A 12,918-nucleotide genomic window follows, 5' to 3' on the forward strand; every position below is an offset into this window, starting at 1 on the left:
CTTGTCATCAAGAATCTCGGAAAGCTCAAGAAACTGACACTTAATAACAGTATGCATGTACGTGCTCAAAACAAAGGCTTTATAAAAGTTGGTGGGGCGGGGCATACATCCAAGGACCAAGATTGGAAACTAAACAAGGGAGCATGAATTTAATTATAATGCTATGAGACTTTCTCAAACAGATTACTTTTCCTCAAGAATTTTTAGATTTCTGTTTCCTATATATACTGTACCAGCAATAAGTGTGATAAAATTTTTACCGAACTATTTGATAGGAATGAATTAATATATTCTATTCCTAGAATATAAAGATTTAAACCCTTTTCTTCTTGGTACAATGTTATTGTAGTGACTAATTAGAGTTATCAACTAAGCTGATCAAATCAATCAATGAGCTAGCACAACTTATCAATCAACATGGAATCAATTCAAAGATTAAGCAAAGCATGAAAGAACTGAATAGAAATTGATACAGGGTATTTACAGGGGTTCGGCTAAGGTAGCCTACATCCACTCTTCAAGGCACACTATAGGGTATTTCATTAATCAAGAGAACCAAGATTACAGAGAGTATACAACCAGAGAAATACAAGAAAGAACACACTCGATTAAGCCCTCTCACTGCTCTATTTTCTCTCGCACATATTGGTCTGATTGTATACACATCAAGACTCCGTTGATCATTTTCCAGCTGTCCAATATGATCTGCAATCCGTTGGAGAAGATAGGCACTAAAATCTTCTGTCATGAGCGAAGAACTAAGGTTGGAATGGGACCAGAGAGAAAGAGAGATGAGTTATGAATCTGTTGCAACATAATGGGTTTCGAGTGCCAGATAGGGCACTTAAGTTTGATAGCCAAAACGATGCAGTCTTAGTTAGATTGTGAATCTGCTTTCTTTGACTAATGTTGACTCTACCGTGGCAATTTCAAGCCACATAATCATCACAATTCTCCACCTTGGCTTATGAATTGACACCCTGAGTGGCCTTGGCAAAACTGAACTATGCTTGAACATGTAATAGGCTCATACAGAGCCTATGTTTATCTGCAATTACTGGTTTGGTGAGCATGTCTGTAGGGTTGTGTGTACCTCTTATCTTCTCAATCTTGACTTCTCTTTTTTCAATCATTTCTCTGATGAAATGCAGCCGGACATCGATGTGTTTTGTCCTCTCATGGAAGACTTGGTTCTTGGACAGATGTATTGCACTCTGACTGTCACTTTTGATCTCCACAGTTTTTTGCTCTAGCTCCAGTTCATTCACAAAACCCTTGAGCCATATAGCTTCCTTTGATGCTTCTGTCAGGGCTACATACTCAGATTCTGTTGATGAGAGTGTAACCATATGCTGAAGCTTTGATTTCCAGCTAATCACATCTCCCCATAATGTAAAAACAAAGCCCGAAGTGGACTTTCTCTTATCAAAGTCCCCTGCATAATCAGGATCAACATACCCTCTAATGCAGTACTTTTCTTCTTTGTTCTTACTGAATACTATGCCCACTAATTTTGATCCTTGTAAGTATCTTAGAATCCATTTTAGTGCAGACCAATGTAGTCTTCCCGGATTGCTCATGAATCTACTTAGTAAACTCACAAAATATGCCAGATCTGGCCTGGTGCAAACCATTAGGTACATTAGGTTGCCCAAGGCATTTGCATATGGAATGGTGGACATTTCCTTTTGCTCTTCTTCTGTTTTCGGGCACTGATCATGAGATAGTTTGATGTGCTACCCTAGGAGAGTTTGGACAGCCTTAGCATTCTGCATGTTGAACTTCTGCAGAATTTTCTCTGCATATTCTTCTTAAACCAGCTTCAAGCTTCCCAGCATTCTGTCTCTTATAATGGTAATACCAAGGATCTCTTGAGCCTGACCTTGCTCCTTCATTTCAAACTTGGTATTAAGGATTTTCTTCAATCAAGTAAGCTCAGTTTTGTCATGGCAAGCAACCAACATGTCATCCACATAAAGCAACAAGTAAGTATGAGTGAAATCAGAATTTCTTTTAAAATAAAAACAGCTATCAAACTGACATCTATTAAAGCCAATTTCAATCATAAAAGAATCAAATTTCTTGTACCACTATCGTGGTGATTATTTCAGGCCATAAAGTGGTTTTCTTAAAAGACAAACTTTACCTGCTGGTCCTGAATATCCCTCTAGCTGCTCCATCAGAATATTCTCTTCCAAGTCACCATGTAAAAAGGCTGTTTTTACATCCAGTTTCTCTAGTTCTAGATTGAACTATACAACCAGAGAAATCAGAATTCTGATTGATGCATGCTTTACAACTGGAGAGAATATTTCATTATAGTTTATGCCTTCCACTTGAGTGAATCCCTTTGCAACCAGTCTAGCCTTGTACCTAGGTGAATCTTTTGAGGTTAGACCTAGTTTCCTTTTGAAGATCCATTTGCACTTAACCACCCTGCAGTTTTCTGGTTTATCAACCAGGGTCCAGGTATTGTTTTTCATTAAGGAGCTGAATTCATCCTCGATTGCCCTTTTCCACTCTGATTTATCAGATCCTAATATAGCTTCCTGAAATGTTTTAGGCTCATCATTCAGCTCTTCTTCTACTTGAAGTGCATAAGCTACCAAGTTTGCATATTCTAGTCTGTTAGGAGGTTTAATGACTCTCTTAGTTCTATCCTTAGCTAGCTGATAGTTTATGAAGTCTGGCTCCTGTTCTCTTTGTTCTCCTTGCTCATCCAATTCATCTGTATTAGGATTTTCAGGATTCTCCTCTGTCTCATCAGCTCCACCTTGATGATTAGGAACTACATCCTGAATTTTCAGTTCTAAAAGATCTAATCCTGAGGCATTGTCAACTGATTTTCCAAGTTCACATTCCAGTCCAAGAAGGACCTTTTCCCTAAAAACCACATCCCTACTGATTATACACTTCTTGGTTTCTAGATTCTAGAACTTATAACCTTTTACTCCCTCTGGATATCTAAGAAACAGGCACTTTATAGCTCTAGGTTTCAATTTATCATCATTTACATGAACATAAGATAAACACCCGAAAACTCTTAAGTTGTCCAGTTTTATAGGGTGTCCAACCCATTTTTCTAAGGGCACCTTGAAACCTATGGCAGATGAGGGGGTTGTATTAATCAAATACACCACAGTATGTGCAGCTTCTACCCAGAATTTTACAGGTAACTTAGAGTTTGACAGGATGCTCCTAACTTTGTTTAGGATTGTCCTATTCATTCTTTCACAGAGGCCAATCTGTTGTGGGATATTTCTAACAATTTTGTGCCTAACTATTCCATGGTTTTTGCATAAACTATTGAATTCATCATTCACAAACTCAAGACCATTATCAGTCCTAAGCTTTTTAAGTTTCTTCCCAGATTGAGTTTCAACCATTGTTTTCCATTCTTTAAACCTAAGAAATGCCTCATCCTTAGTCTTGAGAAAGTATATCCCGACATGCCTAGAATAATCATCTACAAAGCTAATGAAATACCTATAACCCCCTAGTGAGTAGTGTTTAGCTGGTCCCCATACATCTGAGTGAACATACTCAAGTGGTGAGCTTGAGTAATGTTTACTAGATTCAAATTTCACCCTGCACATCTTGCCAAAAATACAGTGTTCATAAAAGTTTAAGTTTCCAGTTCTGTCCCCTCCTAACAAATTATGCTTACTCAACTCATCTAATCCTCTTTCACTAACATATGCCAACCTTTGATGCCACAATAAGGTTTTGTCCTGTGTTACTAGAGACCCTATAACAGTTATGCCATAATCTATCCTACCCTTTAACACGTAGATACCATTTTTCTTTTCACCTTTCATCATTACTAATGACCATTTCATTACACTAAGACTTCCACTTGAAGCCTTATAACTCAGTCCTACTGAGTCTAGGGTGCCTAATGATATTAGATTCCTCTTGAGGTCAGGAATATATCTTATATCGATGAGGGTTTTGGTTAGAACATTGTGAAGGCTTAGCTTAACAGTACCTATGCCCTTAATGCCACATACTGCATTATTTCCCATCACAACTTTTCCACCATCTACAGTTTGAAAAGAGCTAAACCACTCCCTATTTGGTGTCATGTGGTAGGTACATCCTGTGTCTAAGATCCATTCCTCACTATTTCTACCTTCAGAGATGACTAATACCTCTGAACTTTTATAACCTTTAAACACAACACCAGCACTACCTTCACTACAAGAAAACTGACTTTCTGCGTCTAGCAAAATTAGACGCAGAAAGTCACATTTAGACGCTAAACATTTTTAGCGTCTAAATTCGGTAGTCGCCCCCTTAGTTGCAGTAGGCTGGTAGCAGATTCATAGAACATCTATATTGTGGTTTAGAAGCAAAAAGTTTTTTTTTTGCGACTATCAAAATAGTCGGCAAATGTTGTTCAAAATAGTCCCCCAACTTAGACGCTAAAAGTTGAAGGGTAATTTGGTAAAATTATATAGCGACTATCAATAGTGCAAAATGTCGGTTTTAGTGTCTAATAATTTGTCACGAATCCCACGCAATTAGTCGCCAAAGGTGAAGGTAATTCGTCAAAGGCTTTCGCAATATTTTTTAGTCGAGAATGTATCTTTTTGTGACCAAATTTAGTGGGTATTTGTAATCTTTTGACGCTGAATGTAGAATCCAAACGGTTTTCGCAACTATTTTATAGTGGCCAAATGTATCTTTTGGTGACCAAAATTTAGTAGTTATTATAGTCATTTTAGACGCTGAATGTGGATCCAATAGGTTTTTGTGACTATTTTATAGTGGCCGAATTTATCTTTTAGTGACAAAAATTTAGTGGTTAATTGTAATCATTTTAGACGCTGAATGTGAAATCCGAAATGTTACGCGACTATTTTTTAGATGCTGAATATGGAAACAATTATACTAAATTACTTTTTGCTACTAAAACATTAGTTTCAGAATATGTTTTTTTAGAGCATTTCATATTGACCTCCAGTGGAATGCAACTATGCCTAAATGACTTTTTGCTACTAAAATATTAGTTGCAGAATGTTTTTTTTTAGAGCATTTCGTATTGACCTACATTATACATTCAACATGAACAAATAATGGACACAATATTAAAATTTGATCACTAAATCAAAAATCATATTTTCATACATATATATGCAGTCAATACATGGATTTTATGCATGATGAGCAATAAATCCAAAATGCACTATCACATTGCATAACCCAAAAGAACAACATGCACCCACATTTTTCCTTTTTCTACCTATCATCTGTGCATAACTAACAAAAAAATGCCCACCCCATGTACACCATCTAACACATATATGCAAACAATCCTAAAAAGATGGTTCACCCCCATGTCAAAATATCTATTGTCCATACAACACAAAAATAACCATCAAACCGTTAGCACTCAAGTGTCACCAGTTCCGGTATTGAAATAGCTGTAGTTGATGAGGACGAGTCTTCATTAGTTCGAGAAGGCAAGTGCTGTCGAGTTGGAGCTTTATCAGATTTCTCTAGTTCAAGGGCTATAGTTAGCGCTTCATCATCTCTAACAACCAATTGTTGGTTTTAAGGCTTTTTATTTTCTTTTTGTTGATCAAATAGATTAGCTGGTCCTCCAACTGTTAATCTTCTATCCATTGTGACCTTCTAGGTTCACAAACAAAACTAAATTCAGTCATAAATATGTTCACACAAAGACAATACTCAACCCAATTAAACCACATACATCCATGCAAAGATATAGTACTAGTGAGAATGTAAATGGGTCTAAACGACAATAAATTAATTAAATATCAATTTACGTAACTTTTACTTTTTTTTTATGGTTGTAGTAGCTGTGGTGCCCGCAGTCTTCTTAGCCTCGGTCTTCAATTCAACTTTAAGATCCTCAAAAACCTTTACAACAAAATAATTAGGTTTAATTTTATAATTTTACAAGAATATGTCATTTTTCTTATATGAAAAGAAATACCACACTCTAAATTATTATGTAGGAGGTCTCTTTTGGTACCAAATTAAATACATATAAAAAACGTCAATCTCCGTAGAAGTCAATGGAGACAAAGATGGCTATGGAGGCAAGCAATAAAAAAGAAAAAGAATATGCAACTGCTAATTAATTAAAGAGATTAGGTAAGATTACAAGGAGTTTAACAAGTAACACCATGATTTAGACATTATAAAGTCTTAAATGATAGAATCAGCTGTAGAACGGCAGGAAAAAGCAAGCTTTACAACTTTAATTATTTTTTTCGTTGAGCATGCCTTATCCTCGCATTCTTATAGATATTAAATTAATTATATAATTCATAACCAACTTTGTTATCTTCACTTTTTATAGAAAATTATTAAAAATTAAGAATTGTTGTAACTGATGATTCATCAAATTACACTACTAATTAAAGCCTTCTATTATTTTTACTTGCCCAAAAGCACTTAACACAATTTTACTTGCCCAAAAGCACTTAATAAATGTATATGTGTAGTTCTCACGCGGAAACAATATTTAATTTTAGAAGAAATTAAAGGTATAAGATAAGCTAACTATACGGGACTTACTTCAAAGTTACTAAGCAAAAACATTAACATCTCGAAGATGAAATGTAGCACTAGGCCGCATCAATTGAATGGATGCATTAATAGTAAGGGTATCCAAACCAAATTAATTTCACTTTATGGATCTCTACAAGAAATAGATGGATGAAGAGCAAAAGACAACCCCTTTGAATGTTCTTTAGTTAAAAATGAGCTTCCGTTTATCATAATCTAGACACACGCATGCATAAAAGTCTACAGCAAGTATTTAGTTCACTTGTTTTCTTACTTTACTCCATTTCACTCTAACATATTTATTAAAGATCTTCTATCTGCGAAAGAGGAGGTCATTCAGTACCTGGAACAAAGCGAAGTGAATGAGATGAAGCACTAAATGAGGCCGACCAACCAAAAGTATTGTGAGCCCTGTACAAGTGGCATCCCTTCACCACCGCATTCTTCAGTAATTTCAAGAGCATCTGTGTCAAAATGGATTGAAGCTCCATTCCAATAGCTAAGATTATCTGCAACCAATTAATAGTATTCAATTTCAACTCTTCCATTAAGTCAAGATGATAGGTTGCAGAGAATAATTTCTTACAACACAGATAAGGATGCCCCAATAATGCTGCCATCCTGAAAGGAAAATAATATGTTAATGAACTATAATAACTTCTAGTTCAATTTAAGTGCAGAATCATTTAGTTCAAAAGGCATTATCGAGGAGAAGATACTCACACATTAACGTTTACAAGCAAGAAAAGCACAAATGATGCCCACAAGACAGGACTGCCAATAACAAAAAGCCAATAACAAAAAAAAAAAGGAAAAAAAAATGTCAGGACAGAAACAAACTATATGTAATTGATTAGGCAGAGCAGTACAAGAAAACTGCAGACACTAGCATGATAAAACCATTAAATAAAAAGAGTATTACCTTACTCCACCACTATCTTGAAGTCATCTCTAATGATCTTTAATATATTTTTGGAAGTTAATTTGCTTCCAGGAGCTAAATGAACCTATCATTACAGAATTGTTAGGTAAGCCACAGACTCAACTTTCCTAACTTTAGGAACTGTGAATTGTTTAACTGAAAACTCACATTGATGAATCCGTTACGCAGCCTGCGTCATCTTCTCTATTGGAATGGGAAAAGGCTTCTTCTTTCTCTTAGGTTTACAGGTGGAAGATCCACATTTTTGAGATTTCTTGTTTCTTACAGTTTGATAATGTCCATTCGTGCTAGAAGCAAACACTTAATTTTGAACCCCAATAATAAAATTCAGCAATAAAATTTGATTAGAACATCAAACTAACCGAGCATGGCCACTTAAATAAGACTCATGTTTCCACTTTTAACTCATCTTTTGACTCTTCCTCAAGCACATGGGAGTCAATGCAAAATAAAAAATACTGTAATTACAGCATACCCATCTCACGTAATTCATGAACCCACATGAAAACCTTGATTAATCAATAAATATGGGCATTAAAGCGTATGCTATCAATCAAATTGAACTCAAGTGAACATAGATACTCATCACAAATCCCAAATCTGTAACTTCTAGATCCATGCTTCTTTCATCTTTACACACTTAGTGCCCAACAAGTACAACACCAAAACTGAAATTAGCTATAATCCAACAACCATATCAACGCCTCAATAATTGAGTTTAATTCAACGAATAATATATCAGCTCTAAAACGCAGTAATGAATTACCTTAGAACCAACATGAAATGCAAGCAACAGTTCAAAGCCTCCCCTAGCCGCAGCGCCTCCAATCTTTTCTTAAACCACTCTGCAATGCCAAAGAACCTTCAATAGTACTCTAAAACCCTCGTTCCCCTCAACTCCACAATGGGCCTGCATCTGTACAATGGCCGCTGCGCATCGACAGCTTGGTTCAAGTTACGAAATTAGCACGTCCCGGTCATAAATCAATAGTTCATGCTGAGGGAAGATAAATGATATGTAGCTTAGATCGGAGTGTCTGAGGGAACAAATTTCGGAGCTCCGAGATATAGGATTCGGAGTCAAATGTTGGGAGAGAAGAGATTGGATTTAAACCAAAGAGGATGAGCGTCAATTGTATCTAGAAGGTTAGTGGCATCTAGCAGTGGAGCAGTTGCGTCGATCCACATTCTGTTGTGGTTGTTTTTCTTGATACAAGTTTTTTCTCCTAATTAATCAAGACTTCGTATTTGCATTGGAATGAAGATTTAGAGTGCAACTGTAACTGCAATGTTAGAAAGAACCAACGCTTCTGACTCGTCGTTTAATAAGAACATTGTTGTAAGAGCGTTTAGGGCTCAAGCCGGCCGTGAAAAGATTGAGACAGATGGGTTCGATGGACGACAGTCAGAACTAACAAGGACAACGGGAGAAGTCAGATTTAGGGAAAAATGGAGAGAGGCGGACGGAGTGATCATTAGGGTTTAGGGTAAAACTTAGTTGGGGGCTTTTGGATAATTGGGTATGTAAACATTTATTTGGTCCCTACATATGAAACGTGACAAGGTATAATAATATCATTTGACCCTAAACAAAAAATGAGACAAATCAACCGGCTTTATATACTTTGGGCCTTGTCATTACTGTCCAAATAGTGTATTTTGAATATAATTCTTTATGGAAATAAGGTCGATTTGCAACTAAAAATTTAGTCAGTAAGAATTAGTGTTGTTGCCCTAATTGAGGGTCCGTTGCGGGACCAAATAATTTTGGGGGGAATATGATTTTTAAGTTAATTAGCAACTAAATCAAATTTAGTTGCTGTATAACTTTGGGCCCCTTGTAATTACTGTCCCATATGGGATATTTTGGTAATTTTTTTTTCTATAACTAATCATAATAGTTACTAATAAATCCCTATTATTCGCAACTAATTTAGCAACTAAATAATAGTTGCAAAAAATTGTTTTTTGTAACAAAAAAGTAGATCAAAAAGCATATTTTAGATGCAATTACCAAATTTTGGAGGGAAAAATCACCCGGAAAAAATTGCAACTAAATTTATTAGTCACTAAAGCAACCGGTTCTATGACTACAAATAGTCGCAAAATAATTTTAGATGCCAAATGTTGGAACAGGTGGGCCCCAAAATTTTAATTCTTTGCTCGACTATGTCATTTAGTTGGTAATGTAGCCTTTTTGCAACTATTCTGGTTAGTTGCTAAAAAATTGGTTGCAAATGTCAATTTTCTTGTAGTGCTTTCTCTCCCTCCTTTCCATACTTCTTCTTATTTTTTCTCCTAGGACAATCTCTCCTAAGATGGCATTCTTTGTGATAGAGAAGCACTTCCATTTCCCAGTTTTGGACTAAATCTATTCCTATTGTGTCCCTCCTTTTTCCATTTTTCTCTTCTCTGATCTACCCCTTACCATGAGACCTTCCCCATCACTGCCTAAAGTCATTTTTTCTCTCTAGCCTTCTGTAATGGCTTCTACAACCTCTCTAATTTTAGGGTCTCTCCATATTTTAATGTTTGTACAAAATTGGAGTAAGGTTTGGGAAGGAATTTAGAAGATACAACTGGTCTTCATTACCAACCTCTATTGATATGCTTTCTAATCCTGTATAAGTTTCAGAAAATCATCCTTATTGTCTTTAAGATTTCAACTCATCCATTTTAAACCCAACGTCTTTGTTTTAAAAACATCTATTAGGGACAACTTTAGATGTGATACAGAGAGCTCTAAACCTGTCCAGATCTCAGCAGCAGTTTTTCTCCTTCTTCACTTCTCGAAGGACTTTGTCACCTAGCCTAAGATCAAGGAGCTCTTAGCTTTGTTGGAACATCCTGCTTCTCAACTTCATCATGGTGTCAGGCAACTCAGATTCCTTCCAATGCTAAGGCTAGTCCTTCTTTATCATCACACTTTCCATTTTCATCTTCCAAAGTCCAAAATCATTGTCCCTAAAACTTTTCGAGTTCAAATTAGTGACTGTTTTTGGAATAAGATTTTGCATGATAGAAATAATTTCAAATAACCCTAATTAGGATTCAAACTAGGCTTTGATACCAATTTTAGTGACTAATTAGGGTTATCAACTAATCTGATCAAATCAATCAATGAGCTACACAACTATCATCAACATGCATTCATTCAGAGATTAAGCAAAGCATGAAGAACATAAGTAAATTGACACAGGGGATTTATAGTGGTTCGGCTAAGGTAGCATACATCCACTCTTTCAGGCACACTATAGTATTTCATTAATCAAGAGAACCAAGATATAGAGAGTATACAACCATAGAAATACAAGAAGAACTCACCTGATTACCCTCTCACTGCCTATTTACTCTGCACATATTGGTCTGATTTTTAACACATCAGACTTTGTTGATCACTCTCCTCGCTGTCCAGTATGATCTGCAATCCGTTGGAGAAGATAGGCATAATCTTCTGTCATAAGCGAGAACTAGGCTGGAATGGGCCAAGAGAAAAGAGATGAGCCGTGAATCTGTTGCAACATAATGGGCTTCGAGTGCCAGATAGGCACTAAGTTTTAGCCAAAACGACCGCCGTCTTAGTTAGATTGTGCATCTGCTTTCCTTTGACTAATGTTGACTCCATGCGTGGCAATTCAAGCCACATAATCATCACAGTTATATTTACAACTTTCGTGGTCAAATAGTCCATTTGGCTAATTTAGTCCAAAGTTTCTTGTTTGAGTTTTACAAAGTAGTTCGGTACCACATTTATGATCTTGAAAGATTAGTGTATGCGTATACGTTAGCCTGTACATCCTGGTTTAAACAGAAAAACAAAGGCAATAGAAATGTTGTATTTTTTACCCAATTTTAAATAGCAAACTATTTTGGCTTTGATTATTTTTCTCCATTCGACAAGATAATATAATGCTCCAAGAATTTTTATTTGCTCTACCTCCATAGCAGATCGATCTCATTCAATAGATGTAACATCACAAGATATCGAGCCACGTCAGGTTGGATTGCAACAATTGGTAGCAAACTGATAAAAAGAATACTAATCAACAATTGTGGATCTAGATGAACTGCCTCTCTGATTTTAATTTGTATTCTTCTTCATCCATTGTATCTGAAAGGTTCCTTCTGCTCTGGTCTCCGGGCAAACCATCACGACACTCCACAAACCATCACCAATCGAATACCCTATGTTAAAACTGATGTTCTCTCCCGGCGGCCACTCGATACTGGACTGGATTAACACCTCCCAACAACATACGCTTGCCTCACAATTTGACACGCGAGTTTCGTACACATGTTGGAACACCTCTAATGTGTATATGAATAATAAGCTAAATGCGTGACTGCGCTGAAGACTGAAACTAGCTCTAATCCACTTTGTTAGAGTTTGTCCATTTTTTGCCCGTCACGCCGGCCACATTATGCTACAATTCCACTCTAGGACTAGTGAAGAATAGTAGGACCTTTTCCTTTCAGTTTTCCTACAAGGAATGAATGATTAGCGATGCTGGGTACCTCTGATGTGCATTTAAAGTGACACTCAATAGAGATTGAATGATAGTTTCCAAGGTTTAATGGCTGCCATACCTACACCATTCCAATGCCAAACTAGTCACCATTATTGCTGATAACCTTCGAAGACCCATCCTTTTCTCCATAGAACCTTGATTACTGAGTAAAGATCAACATTTCCCATGCTTCTTGCTCGAAAAAACGTTGCTCAAATTCTTTAAGCACTCATGATTAGGTGATGCAATACTTCTTATTATCGATACGGCTTCCTCAGTGCTCCCTTGCAGTGAAAGCCTCTGGGAGACTCGTAACAAAGAAATAACAAGTATGCATTACCAGTGCTGGTAAAGATGTCCATAAATAGAGGAGTTCTCCATGAAGACCTCTATTTATTATGGTACTGGGCTGGAAGGATCAAAAATCCTAGCGTGAAGCAGAAGAACACCAAGGGCACCACCTGGCCACGCCATTTTTTTCCCCGCACACTCGGTTGATACACAATTGCACATGTTCCACTAGTTGCGCGGCCAAACCGTTGACAAATCGCAAGTTTGAGTATATCCAAAGATTGGTGGCGAGGATGGTAAGTAGAACAAGACAGACATCCTTACATGAGAAAAGGCATGTTTTTGCGACCAAGGAAACGAGTCCTAGCAAGAGTGGATAGAATAATCCACCCCAATGGCAACCCCATGAAAAAGACGAAGCTGGTAGCCCTTTGCACAATAAACTTGCACCACTCACGACCCCCTTCTGATATGATGATATTTACGGGGAAACCCAGGACCACGAATTCCTGGGATTTGAACAACACGTTGGAGTATTGGGTTGTCAAAACTCGTCCCCTAGCTGAGTACGTGCCATGGTGCTCAGCATCAGTGAAGACACTTAAAATGATTGTTGCGCATCAAAAATCAGGCAAC

Source organism: Pistacia vera, unplaced genomic scaffold, assembly GCF_008641045.1.
Source record: "Pistacia vera cultivar Batoury unplaced genomic scaffold, PisVer_v2 Contig1192, whole genome shotgun sequence".
NCBI lineage: Eukaryota > Viridiplantae > Streptophyta > Magnoliopsida > Sapindales > Anacardiaceae > Pistacia > Pistacia vera.